We start from the raw sequence: 12,473 nt of genomic DNA on the forward strand, positions 1-12,473 counted from the left end.
CGACGACCCACAAGGCCCCGGACACGCTGCAATGCCGCCACCGAGGCTTTTCCCCTCCTCGGCCGCCGGAGATCGACCTCGCCGCCCCGCTCAGCTCCAGCCTTCCCCGAGCTCGTCGTCCGCACCGTTGCAACCGTCGTAAGCCTCTCCCTCGAATCCCCCTCTCTGTTGTTCTGTTTTCACACCGTGGCCCCTAGTTCACCGACGACCGAAGCCGTCGCCGCCATGGACGTTGAGCCACGCGCTCCCGAGCTTCGCTTACTCGCCCAATGGCACAGATGTGCTCCTGGTGACCCCACGACGCCGTCCATGCCCCTGGTTGAGCTCCTTGTGCTCTGCCTCGCCGCGCCCATGCAAACCCAAGCTCCGGCCGCTGCCAAACACGTCGCCGGCGCCTTTTCCGGCGACCCCGAACCCAACTACCTGCACCACTCGCCGCGGCCCACTCCCAGCTATCCATAGAGCCCAACGGCGCCCCGAACGGTGCCCTGTACGTGAAACCCGCACCTGCACCGCCGCGTTTAGCCTCGCCGGCGGCTAAACGCCGGCGAGTTGACCCCGCCGACCAGGGGGTTTGACCCTTTGACCTCGCCGGACTGACGTGTGGGCCCAGCCCCCCTGTTTAATTAGTACCAGGTTAAGTTAGTGTTAACTAACTTAGTTAAGTAGATAGGACACTGACATGCGGGCCCAGGCTCTAATTAAACTTAGATTAGTTAACTGTGTCACTGACGTGTGGTCCCCACACGTCAGGTTTGACCTGGGGCGCCCAGTTGACCCTGCTGACGTCACTGTGACGTGGTGCTGACGCCATAATCATTTCTGGATTTAATATTATTCAGGAAATTCCAGAAAATGCCTAAAACTTCTAAAAATCATAGAAAATTAACCGTAACTCCAAATTAAATAAATTATATATGAAAAATTATCAGAAAAATTCAAGGAATCCATCTGTACCATTTGCATGCATGTCAGAACAACTTATAGCTGCTGTTTAGCACAAATCAATTAAATGGCATTTGAATAATCACATATGGAGTTTGAATTTGAATATTATATTCAAACCAACTTCATTTAATCTGTTGCTAGTTGCATTAGCTCAAAACACATTCATATTGCCATGTCATGAGCATGCATCATATTGTGCATTGCATTGATTGTGTTCCTTTCTGTGTTGCCGGTATTTGTCCCCTCTCGATAGACGCGATACCGATGATGTGATCGTTGACACTGATGAAGACTCAATGTTATCTTTAGAAGTGCCAGGCAAGCAAAAAACCCCTTGTTCATTCCGATACAATCCTACTCTCTCGCTCCTGCTCTCTTTTACTGCATTAGGACAACACGGATTCATCTGTTACTTGCTGCGGTAGCTGAACCCCTTTATCCTTTGCATGACCTGTCATTGCCACAGTAAATAGATGAAACCCACTAGCATGAGTAGGAGTTGTTTGAGCCCTGTTGTGCCTACTCATTCTTGCTTGTTTGTCATGCCTGCTACTGCTTAGAGTTGAGTCAGGTCTGATTCATCAGGGATGAATCAGAGGTGTGTGAACATGTTCTACTGTGTGTGAGCTAAGTGTGTGAACACGATTTGGTAAAGGTAGCGGTGAGAGGCCATGTAGGAGTACATGGTGGGTTGTCTCATTGCAGCCGTCCTCAGGAACTGAGTTCTGTGTTTGTGATCCATGATTCAGCTACTACCATACATTGGGCCCTGAAATATGACCCCGCTCGACTTCTTATTCACCCTTGTCCTCTGTCCAGGAGTTGCAAGTAGTTTCTGGTGTTTGTAGTATGCTGGAGGCCGTGGACAGCGCTGACCGTAGGGGTGGGCTGTGATGCGGTAGGCACGTGGCCGGGTAAACCGGGCGCCCGTTTGGTGTCACGGAACCCTGTTCACATCGTTTGGGGCTGTGAGCGAAACTCCAGCCGGATCTCCTCATGGATGGAACCCGAATAGGCGATAAACCTGGACTAGAGACTTGAGTGTTTAGGTAGGTCGTGGTCTACACCCACGTCGGCTTTCGCTTGAAGTCTGCCGAGCACATGTCGTGTGCAGACGCTAAGTGGTGGAAACATGTATGAAGAAGTACACCCCTGCAGGGTTAACATCATCTATTCGAATAGTCGTGTCCGCGGTAAAGGACTTCTAGGTTGCTTATATCAGTTCATAGACAAGTGAAAGTGGATACTCTAAAATACGCAAGATAAGCGTGAGTGCTATGGATGGCATTCTCGTAGGGAGACGGGAGCGGATCCATAGTGGTGTATTGATATGGTGAATATGTGGACTCGTGTGCGCCACCTCAAAAGAGTTACATTGCAGTCGTAGTTCAGGATAGCCACCGAGTCAAAGTTGGCTTGCTGCAGTTAAACCCCACCATCCCCTTTGTTGATAATGATGCATATGTAGTTAGCTCTGATGTAAGTCTTGCTGGGTACATTTGTACTCACGTTTGCCTATTTTATGTTTTTGCAGAGAGACTTCGGTCTCACTAGTAGTTTCGCGTGGACTTCGACGTTTAGCTTGTTACCTCAGCTACAATCTTGTGCCTCGGCAGGATCTGGTAGATAGTCAGGCTTCTCAGCCTTTTTCATTTATAGATGTCTGTACTCAGACATGATAGCTTCCGCTTGTGCTTTGATTTGTATGCTCTGAATGTTGGGTCGTGAGACCCCTGTCTGCAATATCTCGCTCCTCGGAGCCTATTGAATAAATACTTGAGTCATAGAGTCATGTTGTGATGCCATGTTGTATTTGCACATATCGAGCATATTGTGTGTATGTTATTGAAATGCTTGGTATGTGTGGGATCTGACCATCTAGTTGTTTATCTTTAGTAGCCTCTCTTACCGGGAAATGTCTCCTAGTGTTTCCACCGAGCCATGGTAGCTTGCTACTGCTCCGGAACACTTAGGCTGGCCGGCATGTGTCCTTCTTCGTTCCTGTGTCTGTCCCTTCAGGGAAATGTCACGCGATGAATACTGGAGTCCTGTTAGCCCGCTACAGCCCGGTTCACCGGAGTCCTGCTAGCCCAGTGCTACAGCCTGGATTCACTCGCTGATGACCGACACGTTCGATGCTGGGTCATGGATGCCTGTCCCTGTAAGTTTGTGCCACTTTGGGTTTACAACTAGCCATGTCAGCCCGGGCTCTTTATCATATAGATGCTAGCGACACTGTCATATACGTGTGCCAAAAGGCGCAAACGGTCCCGGGTAAAGGTAAGGCGACACCCGTGGGAATACCGTGCGTGAGGCCGCAAAGTGATATGAGGTGTTACATGCTAGATAGATGTGGCATTGAGTCGGGGTCCTGACAGCGTTGGTATCAGAGCTTGACTGCCTGTAGGATTACCAAGCCAAACTGGTCGAAGTTGAGTCTAGAAATTCTTTAGTTATATAAGGGAATTGATTGTGGGATGGAACGTAAGGCTCTTTTTATTCCTTATACCTTATGCCCTTCTGATCTGAGTCATCTTATCTTTCCTACGGGGTTAAGGAACTAGGCTTTCTCTTCTTTCTATCAGGATTACGTGTTATTAATCCGTAGACTTATAGAATTGTTGGACTTAAGCCTCGTTTCAGTTCCTATTACTTCTGTATGTTAATTGTTGATCTCGGAACCTTGATATTGTGCTTCTGAGTGGTTATGCCACCATTTTGTGAATATCTCAAATCTTTTCTGAGCATTTACAGCCGTTATGCTGTCCGAGTCATCCCAGGTTTCTAAGTAGTCTGATGCATTTGCAAATCCTTTCTTCCCGTTTCAATGTTCCCATGGGCCAGATTAACCACAATAACCAGTGAGTTGAGGTACTCCGTTACCTTGACATATATGTTGGAGATATTATTATGACCCTAGGTGTCTTAGGGGATCATCTAGTGGTCTAGCCATGATATGTGTTCCCAGTGTGATGATTCTGGCCTTTATTCTCAAAAGCATTCCGTGATGCTACTTAGTAGTCGGTATTCTATTTCTGGGTTTTGAACCCGAGATTCACCCTACTTACATCATGTTGATAGTGTTGCTAGTTCCTTTAGGATATTAGTAACCTTTGCGATAGTCCTCGAGGTCCGTGGTATATCGTTCTTCCAAATACCATGAACTATTCATGGCAGAAGTTCCTCATTGAACTGAACGATCACAACCAGAGTGCTCTTGATGAGTTCTCCGTTATAAATCGTGACTCTGCCAGTCCTACCTCTCTGCATGGGTTATCTGGAAGAAATGTTGATCTCGCTCGACATACTAATCTATGCATCCACAACTCAGAAAATTATATGTTCCTTTGAGTTGTCCCTCTTTAGTTGTCTACTGACCTTCGTCTATCAATTGATAGTCAAGGGTATGCATGCATTCGTTTATCGATGCCTATTACTCTTGTGGCCCGTCAAGCCATTCTATCGTAGAATGACCAGGAGAAACAAACTCCAGTACCTCTTCCATATCCAGGATTGGGTCAAAGAAGTTGTGCTCCGCAGATCATAATGCCAATCCAGCTTTTGCTCTGTTCTACCTTGGAGTATTACCATCTTTATATCGGGATTGTTATAGGAATTGCACACCATCCTATGAACTCTTGGTGCAGCGATACTTCTCTCCATCATTATTCATTTCTCGGTTTCCGTGTTGTTATAACCGGAATGTCGACGAGTGAACCATGGTGTGTGAAATCAATAGTCCTAGCAACTCCGTTGCTTGGTAGTTAAATGGACGATAACCTCATTCTTAGCGTGTTGATTATTGAATCGTCACCCTAAGGTTGATTGTGCTACCTAGTCCTTATTTCTGGTGCACTCTCCGATCAGTGAGTTAGGATAGTGCCAATCCTTGCTTATTTGATCATGTCGTCTTGCCCTCAAAAGCAAGATTGTTCTCGAGCTTAGTAACATATCGGTGGTTCGTGATTTTCCGGATATCTTCTCGAAAGTATCACCAGTTTGTCACCTGACTGTTATGTTGAGCTCGTGATCAAGTTGGTTTATCTTGTGAACCACCTTCTCTCCAAAATCGGTGTTAGATATCCCTGAGCTAGTTGGTTAAGCTAGACAACAACTTGGAGAGTTGGAAGATAAAAGCTTGCCTGACTTAGTTCGTTCCAAAGGGATATTCTTGTGTAGGGTGTGCTGAAGAAAGATGATATCTTCATCGATTGGTCCTTGTGATCAGTTGCTGGACCTATTGTCTTATCAATCCTTTGATTTGAGTGTGGGCTATCGTCAAATCAATTCAGTACCAACGATGCTCGTAATGTTGTCTTACTCGTGGTTTTCCTCGAGCATACACCGTTATATTCCTGGGTCTGACCAATGCTATCACCGTGTTCACTTAACTATGGAATTCCTTTTAAAAGGAAACCTAGATGAATTGTTGTTGAGCCCATTGGCAACATCCTTATCTCCTCCATGATGTTGTTGAACATTAAGCTAGTGTTGGAAACTTTTGAAAGCATTTTCTTCATGCTAGCTCATGAAGTATTTGTTTGATGAAAGGAGTGACTTCCTCTTATACACGTGCATTTGGTGAAAGTTGCCGCCGTGAATTTGAGAAAGATTGTTTTGTTTCCTTTGGAATCATCCCAAATCAGTCATGCACACGTGCGAAGTATTCTGTAGTCTGGAGACTTGCAACCTTCATTCTATATGTGTCCCTAGCACACTAAGCCACTGATTGACTTGTTCAAGGAAAAGAAGTCTATGCTTGGGATCTAATCCATGGACTTGCGTAAAGACTTCGATATCCTCGACGATGGTTCTCCACCTGAACTCGGTAGTGTTTAATTATAAGACTGCTACGTGGCCATGCTTGTCTGGGACAACGTGCTCGCATGTTTGTAGCAGAACCAGCTCATGTTTTGGAGCTTACTATCGTAGCTCACTCCCCGAGAATCCCGCAACATTATCTCATCGATTTGTGTTGCAAACTTTCATTTTTCTTTCTAGACTTGATGAGTCTGGGATATCCTGACACCAACCAGATCTGAATCTCAGGCAGATGTGATGGTTGGAACATTTCCCAAGAATTATAATATTGGTCTCTCAATAACCGGCAAAGTGGATGTCGTGGCCAGCACCACTGAGCAGAAAGACCTATTATTGTAGTATCTTGATTGAAGAAGTTGGCCACCTCCCCTAAGGATTTCGTAGGATTTACTCCCTAGTTGCCCCTATGGATTTCTGAGATCCCGAAGTCTGACCTTTTTACTTGATGTTCTAGATATCAAACCATATCTATGAATGGGTTACACTAGCACATCAAGGAGAACATTAGAAGCGGAGTGCTAAATGTCTCTCGGTCGATCATCCAGATTTTTATTTCCTTGGCCTCGCTAAGGTGAAATCTGAGAAGGTGTTATCTTCCTTTGCATCTGCATCATCCATCATTAGCCATCATGGTAGCAAGTTGTGTAGCCAGGATCCTTGACACGGATATTGGTAAAACCTTGATGATTGTGGAAATGCTCAAGTTCTTGAGAGCACGCTCAAGCGCTAGGTGTTATCATCGACGCTAACTGGGATTCCTCTCAGTTCCCTCGGCAATGCTATGACCTTCTCAAACAGTGAATTCACTCTCTATTGTTGGGTTCTTCCCCAGTTACCAGAATCATTCCCAGCATTTGCATTTTGTTCCCAGCTTGCACCGCCAATGTGCCATTCTACCATGGGTCTCTTCCATTTCCGATGATAAGCAAATTCATCCATTGCATTGTCTTCAACAAGGTAATCCACATCATCCAAGTCCGAGTATGCCATTCTACTGACCCCCTCCAAACGATCGCTTGAGAATTGCCTTAGGCTGGTATAAAGAGTTTCAATGATCTTTGAGTCAAAGGTAATTCTTTTTGCCACTTAAGGGGATATTTCTACGAGTCACCTTCCCTAAGGTGCATCGTTATGGTATCATGGCAACTCAAACTCCTCGCTACGTTGACAATCATTTACCACCTTCTTAAGCGTGAAATTGTTGTCTACCTAGTGAACCTTTGTCATCTGCTTCACTCCATTCCTATGGATGTGTGCTTCGTCTCTCAGCTCGAGAGATGTTGTTATGTCTCAATCCGTGGGTTAATCCTGAGTTGTTCGACCTTCGAGAAGAACAATTCTTTTAGGGTCTTCCCTTGCCTCTCGCTGACATGATAGTTGGAGTTCTCAGAGGAAGACTTCGAGACAAAGATGGTGTTTGAATCAACGTTCATTTGAAGTGCAACCTGGATCGTGAAGATTGTGCTAGTTGCGTTCCCCCTTCACCTTACCCTACGCTTAAATCTCGGGACGAGATTTTTGTTTAGTGGGGGCGAGTTGTCACATCCCTAGCTGCTGGTAGTGCTCTAAGCTAGCTTCATGTGTGCATCATGTCTATATTTTCGAAACTTGAACTGAGGAATTTTGGAAGCCTCAAAAACTTAAATAAAAGAGGGGCAAAAACCCTAGAAATCTCATTCATTGCTCCAAAATGCTCTTCTTAAATGTTTGATAACTTTTGGTAAGGGTTCTGGTCCCAACCAAAATATTGAACATTTTTAAGGAATTATTTTTGGGACTTTGGATTTAATTCATTAGCTATTTGAATTTGAATTATATTCATATAATTAGAATATAATTTCAAATACCCCTGAAATATTTTATAAGCTTTTGGAAAAGTCCATCTAGCAATATAAAATATTCAGAGGAGTTTTTGGCATTGTTTGAATTATTTTTAAATTCAAAATAGTGGCAAAATAAATTAAATAAAACAAAACAGAAGAAAAAAATAAAAAAACAGAGAGAGAAGGCAAGTTACCTGGCGCCACTTACCTGGCCCAGCTGGCCAGCCCATCTGGCCGTCCCAGCCCACCTCCTCCCCCTTGTCGTCTTCCTCCTCTGCGAGGAGGACGAACAGAGGCGAGGCGTGGCGCGCGCCCGAGAGCCCCGGCCACCTCCTGCTTCGCGCTGGAGGCCGCCCTTCGTCCTAATCCACGCCACGGAGCGCCACGCAGCCCCTGGCTCTCTCTCGCGCTCCCCCTCGCTCCTCTCCCTCCTCTGCTCTCTCTCCCTCACGCGCCCGAGCGGAACCCGTCGCCGCCGCTTGCTGCTGCCGCGGCCACCGCCTCCCCCTCGACCCCTCGCCGCGCCAGCGAGCTCCGTCTCGACGTCCCTGACCTCCTCGACGACCCACGAGGCCCCGGACACGCTGCAACGCCGCCACCGAGGCTTTTCCCCTCCTCGGCCGCCGGAGATCGACCTCGCCGCCCCGCTCAGCTCCGGCCTTCCCCGAGCTCGTCGTCCGCACCGTTGCAACCGTCGTAAGCCTCTCCCTCGAATCCCCCTCTCTGTTGTTCTGTTTTCACACCGTGGCCCCTAGTTCACCGACGACCGAAGCCGCCGCCGCCATGGACGTTGAGCCACGCGCTCCCGAGCTTTGCTTACTCGCCCAATGGCACAGATGTGCTCCTAGTGACCCCACGACGCCGTCCATGCCCCTGGTTGAGCTCCTTGTGCTCTGCCTCGCCGCGCCCGTGCAAACCCAAGCTCCGGCCGCCGCCAAACACGTCGCCGGCGCCTTTTCCGGCGACCCCGAACCCAACTACCTGCACCACTCGCCGCGGCCCACTCCCAGCTATCCATAGAGCCCAACGGCGCCCCGAACGGTGCCCTGTACGTGAAACCCGCACCTGCACCGCCGCGTTTAGCCTCGCCGGCGGCTAAACGCCGGCGAGTTGACCCCGCCGACCAAGGGGTTTGACCCTTTGACCTCGCCGGACTGACGTGTGGGCCCAGCCCCCCTGTTTAATTAGTACCAGGTTAAGTTAGTGTTAACTAACTTAGTTAAGTAGATAGGACACTGACATGCGGGCCCAGGCTCTAATTAAACTTAGATTAGTTAACTGTGTCACTGACGTGTGGTCCCCACACGTCAGGTTTCACCTGGGGCGCCCAGTTGACCCTGCTGACGTCACTGTGACGTGGTGCTGACGCCATAATCATTTCTGGATTTAATATTATTCAGGAAATTCCAGAAAATGCCTAAAACTTCTAAAAATCATAGAAAATTAACCGTAACTCCAAATTAAATAAATTATATATGAAAAATTATCAGAAAAATTCAAGGAATCCATCTGTACCATTTGCATGCATGTCAGAACAACTTATAGCTGCTGTTTAGCACAAATCAATTAAATGGCATTTGAATAATCACATATGGAGTTCGAATTTGAATATTATATTCAAACCAACTTCATTTAATCTGTTGCTAGTTGCATTAGCTCAAAACGCATTCATATTGCCATGTCATGAGCATGCATCATATTGTGCATTGCATTGATTGTGTTCCTTTCTGTGTTGCCGGTATTTGTCCCCTCTTGATAGACGCGATACCGATGATGTGATCGTTGACACTGATGAAGGCTCAATGTTATCTTCAGAAGTGCCAGGCAAGCAAAAACCCCCTTGTTCATTCCGATACAATCCTACTCTCTCGCTCCTGCTCTCTTTTACTGCATTAGGACAACACCGATTCATCTGTTACTTGCTGCGGTAGCTGAACCCCTTTATCCTTTGCATGACCTGTCATTGCCACAGTAAATAGATGAAACCCACTAGCATGAGTAGGAGTTGTTTGAGCCCTGTTGTGCCTACTCATTCTTGCTTGTTTGTCATGCCTGCTACTGCTTAGAGTTGAGTCAGGTCTGATTCATCAGGGATGAATCAGAGGTGTGTGAACATGTTCTACTATGTGTGAGCTAAGTGTGTGATCACGATTTGGTAAAGGTAGCGGTGAGAGGCCATGTAGGAGTACATGGTGGGTTGTCTCATTGCAGCCGTCCTCAGGAACTGAGTTCTGTGTTTGTGATCCATGATTCAGCTACTACCATACATTGGGCCCTGAAATATGACCCCGCTCGACTTCTTATTCACACTTGTCCTCTGTCCAGGAGTTGCAAGTAGTTTCTGGTGTTTGTAGTATGCTGGAGGCCGTGGACAGCGCTGACCGTAGGGGTGGGCTGTGATGCGGTAGGCACGTGGCCGGGTAAACCGGGCGCCCGTTTGGTGTCACGGAACCCTGTTCACATCGTTTGGGGCTGTGAGCGAAACTCCGGCCGGATCTCCTCATGGATGGAACCCGAATAGGCGATAAACCTGGACTAGAGACTTGAGTGTTTAGGTAGGTCGTGGTCTACACCCACGTCGGCTTTCGCTTGAAGTCTGCCGAGCACATGTCGTGTGCAGACGCTAAGTGGTGGAAACATGTATGAAGAAGTACACCCCTGCAGGGTTAACATCATCTATTCGAATAGCCGTGTCCGCGGTAAAGGACTTCTGGGTTGCTTATATCAGTTCATAGACAAGTGAAAGTGGATACTCTAAAATACGCAAGATAAGCGTGAGTGCTATGGATGGCGTTCTCGTAGGGAGACGGGAGCGGATCCATAGTGGTGTATTGATATGGTGAATATGTGGACTCGTGTGCGCCACCTCAAAAGAGTTACATTGCAGTCGTAGTTCAGGATAGCCACCGAGTCAAAGCTGGCTTGCTGCAGTTAAACCCCACCATCCCCTTTGTTGATAATGATGCGTATGTAGTTAGCTCTGATGTAAGTCTTGCTGGGTACATTTGTACTCACGTTTGCCTATTTTATGTTTTTGCAGAGAGACTTCGGTCTCACTAGTAGTTTCGCGTGGACTTCGACGTTTAGCTTGTTACCTCAGCTACAATCTTGTGCCTCGGCAGGATCTGGTAGATAGTCAGGCTTCTCAGCCTTTTTCATTTATAGATGTCTGTACTCAGACATGATAGCTTCCGCTTGTGCTTTGATTTGTATGCTCTGAATGTTGGGTCGTGAGACCCCTGTCTGTAATATCTCGCTCCTCGGAGCCTATTGAATAAATACTTGAGTCGTAGAGTCATGTTGTGATGCCATGTTGTATTTGCACATATCGAGCATATTGTGTGTATGTTATTGAAATGCTTGGTATGTGTGGGATCTGACCATCTAGTTGTTTATCTTTAGTAGCCTCTCTTACCGGGAAATGTCTCCTAGTGTTTCCACCGAGCCATGGTAGCTTGCTACTGCTCCGGAACACTTAGGCTGGCCGGCATGTGTCCTTCTTCGTTCCCGTGTCTGTCCCTTCGGGGAAATGTCACGCGATGAATACTGGAGTCCTGTTAGCCCGCTACAGCCCGATTCACCGGAGTCCTGCTAACCCAGTGCTACAGCCTGGATTCACTCGCTGATGACCGACACGTTCGATGCTGGGTCATGGATGCCTGTCCCTGTAAGTTTGTGCCACTTTGGGTTTACAACTAGCCATGTCAGCCCGGGCTCTTTATCATATAGATGCTAGCGACACTGTCATATACGTGTGCCAAAAGGCGCAAACGGTCCCGGGTAAAGGTAAGGCGACACCCGTGGGAATACCGTGCGTGAGGCCGCAAAGTGATATGAGGTGTTACATGCTAGATCGATGTGGCATTGAGTCGGGGTCCTGACAGTTACGACCCGGAGTCGGTTCACTTTTAAAAAAAATAATTCTGACATGCAGAAAAAGAAAGAAAAGAAATACTAAACGGACTCCAAAAATCCCGAAATAAATGTTCCCCGTCCTCTAAACATAAGCCGGATAAGGTGAAAAATTTATTTGGGCCTAAAATGCAACTTTGAAAAACGCATATTTTTCCTAATTCAAATGAAATAGCGATAAAACTCTGAATAAAAATCTTATTTGATTTTAATATTAAATCTTTGATATTTCTCTATTTTGAGGAAGTCATTTTATCCTCTCTCTTTTATTTTATAAAAGAAATATTCAAAGAGAAAATAATTAAAATCAAATGATCCTCTTTCCAAAATTCGAGAAAACTCGAATATGAAAATAATGAAATCCCCAACTCTCTCCGTAGGTCCTTGAGTTGCATAGAATTTCTAGGATCAAGCCAAAAATGCAATAAAATATGATATGCAATGATGCTCTAATGTATAACATTCCAAATTGAAATTTTGGGATGTTACAAACCTACCCCCCTTAAGATGAATCTCGCCCTCGAGATTCGGGTTGGCTAGAAAATAGGTGTGGATGGTCCTTGCGTAGGTCTTCCTCTCGTTCCCAGGTGGCTTCGTCCTCGGTATGGTGGCCCCACTGAACTTTGCAAAACTTAATAACCTTGCTGAGGGTAACCTGACTGGCAAACTCGAGAATCCTGATTGGCTTCTCCTCATAGGTCAAATCATTGCCAACTGAATCGCTTCCAGTGGTACTGTATCTCTCAGAGGAATGTCGGCCATCTCTGCGTGACACTTCTTCAACTGAGAAACGTGGAACACATCATGAACTCCTGGCAATCCTTCGGGTAATTCCAACTTATAAGCAACTTCTCCCATACGTTCCAAAACTCTGTATGGTCCCACAAAGCGTGGCGCTAACTTTCCCTTAACTCCAAAGCGCTTAACTCCTCGGAGTGGTGATACCTGAAGATACACTCTGTCTCCGAT

Source organism: Triticum aestivum, chromosome 1A (genome assembly GCF_018294505.1).
Source record: "Triticum aestivum cultivar Chinese Spring chromosome 1A, IWGSC CS RefSeq v2.1, whole genome shotgun sequence".
In the NCBI taxonomy this organism is placed as follows: Eukaryota; Viridiplantae; Streptophyta; class Magnoliopsida; order Poales; family Poaceae; genus Triticum; species Triticum aestivum.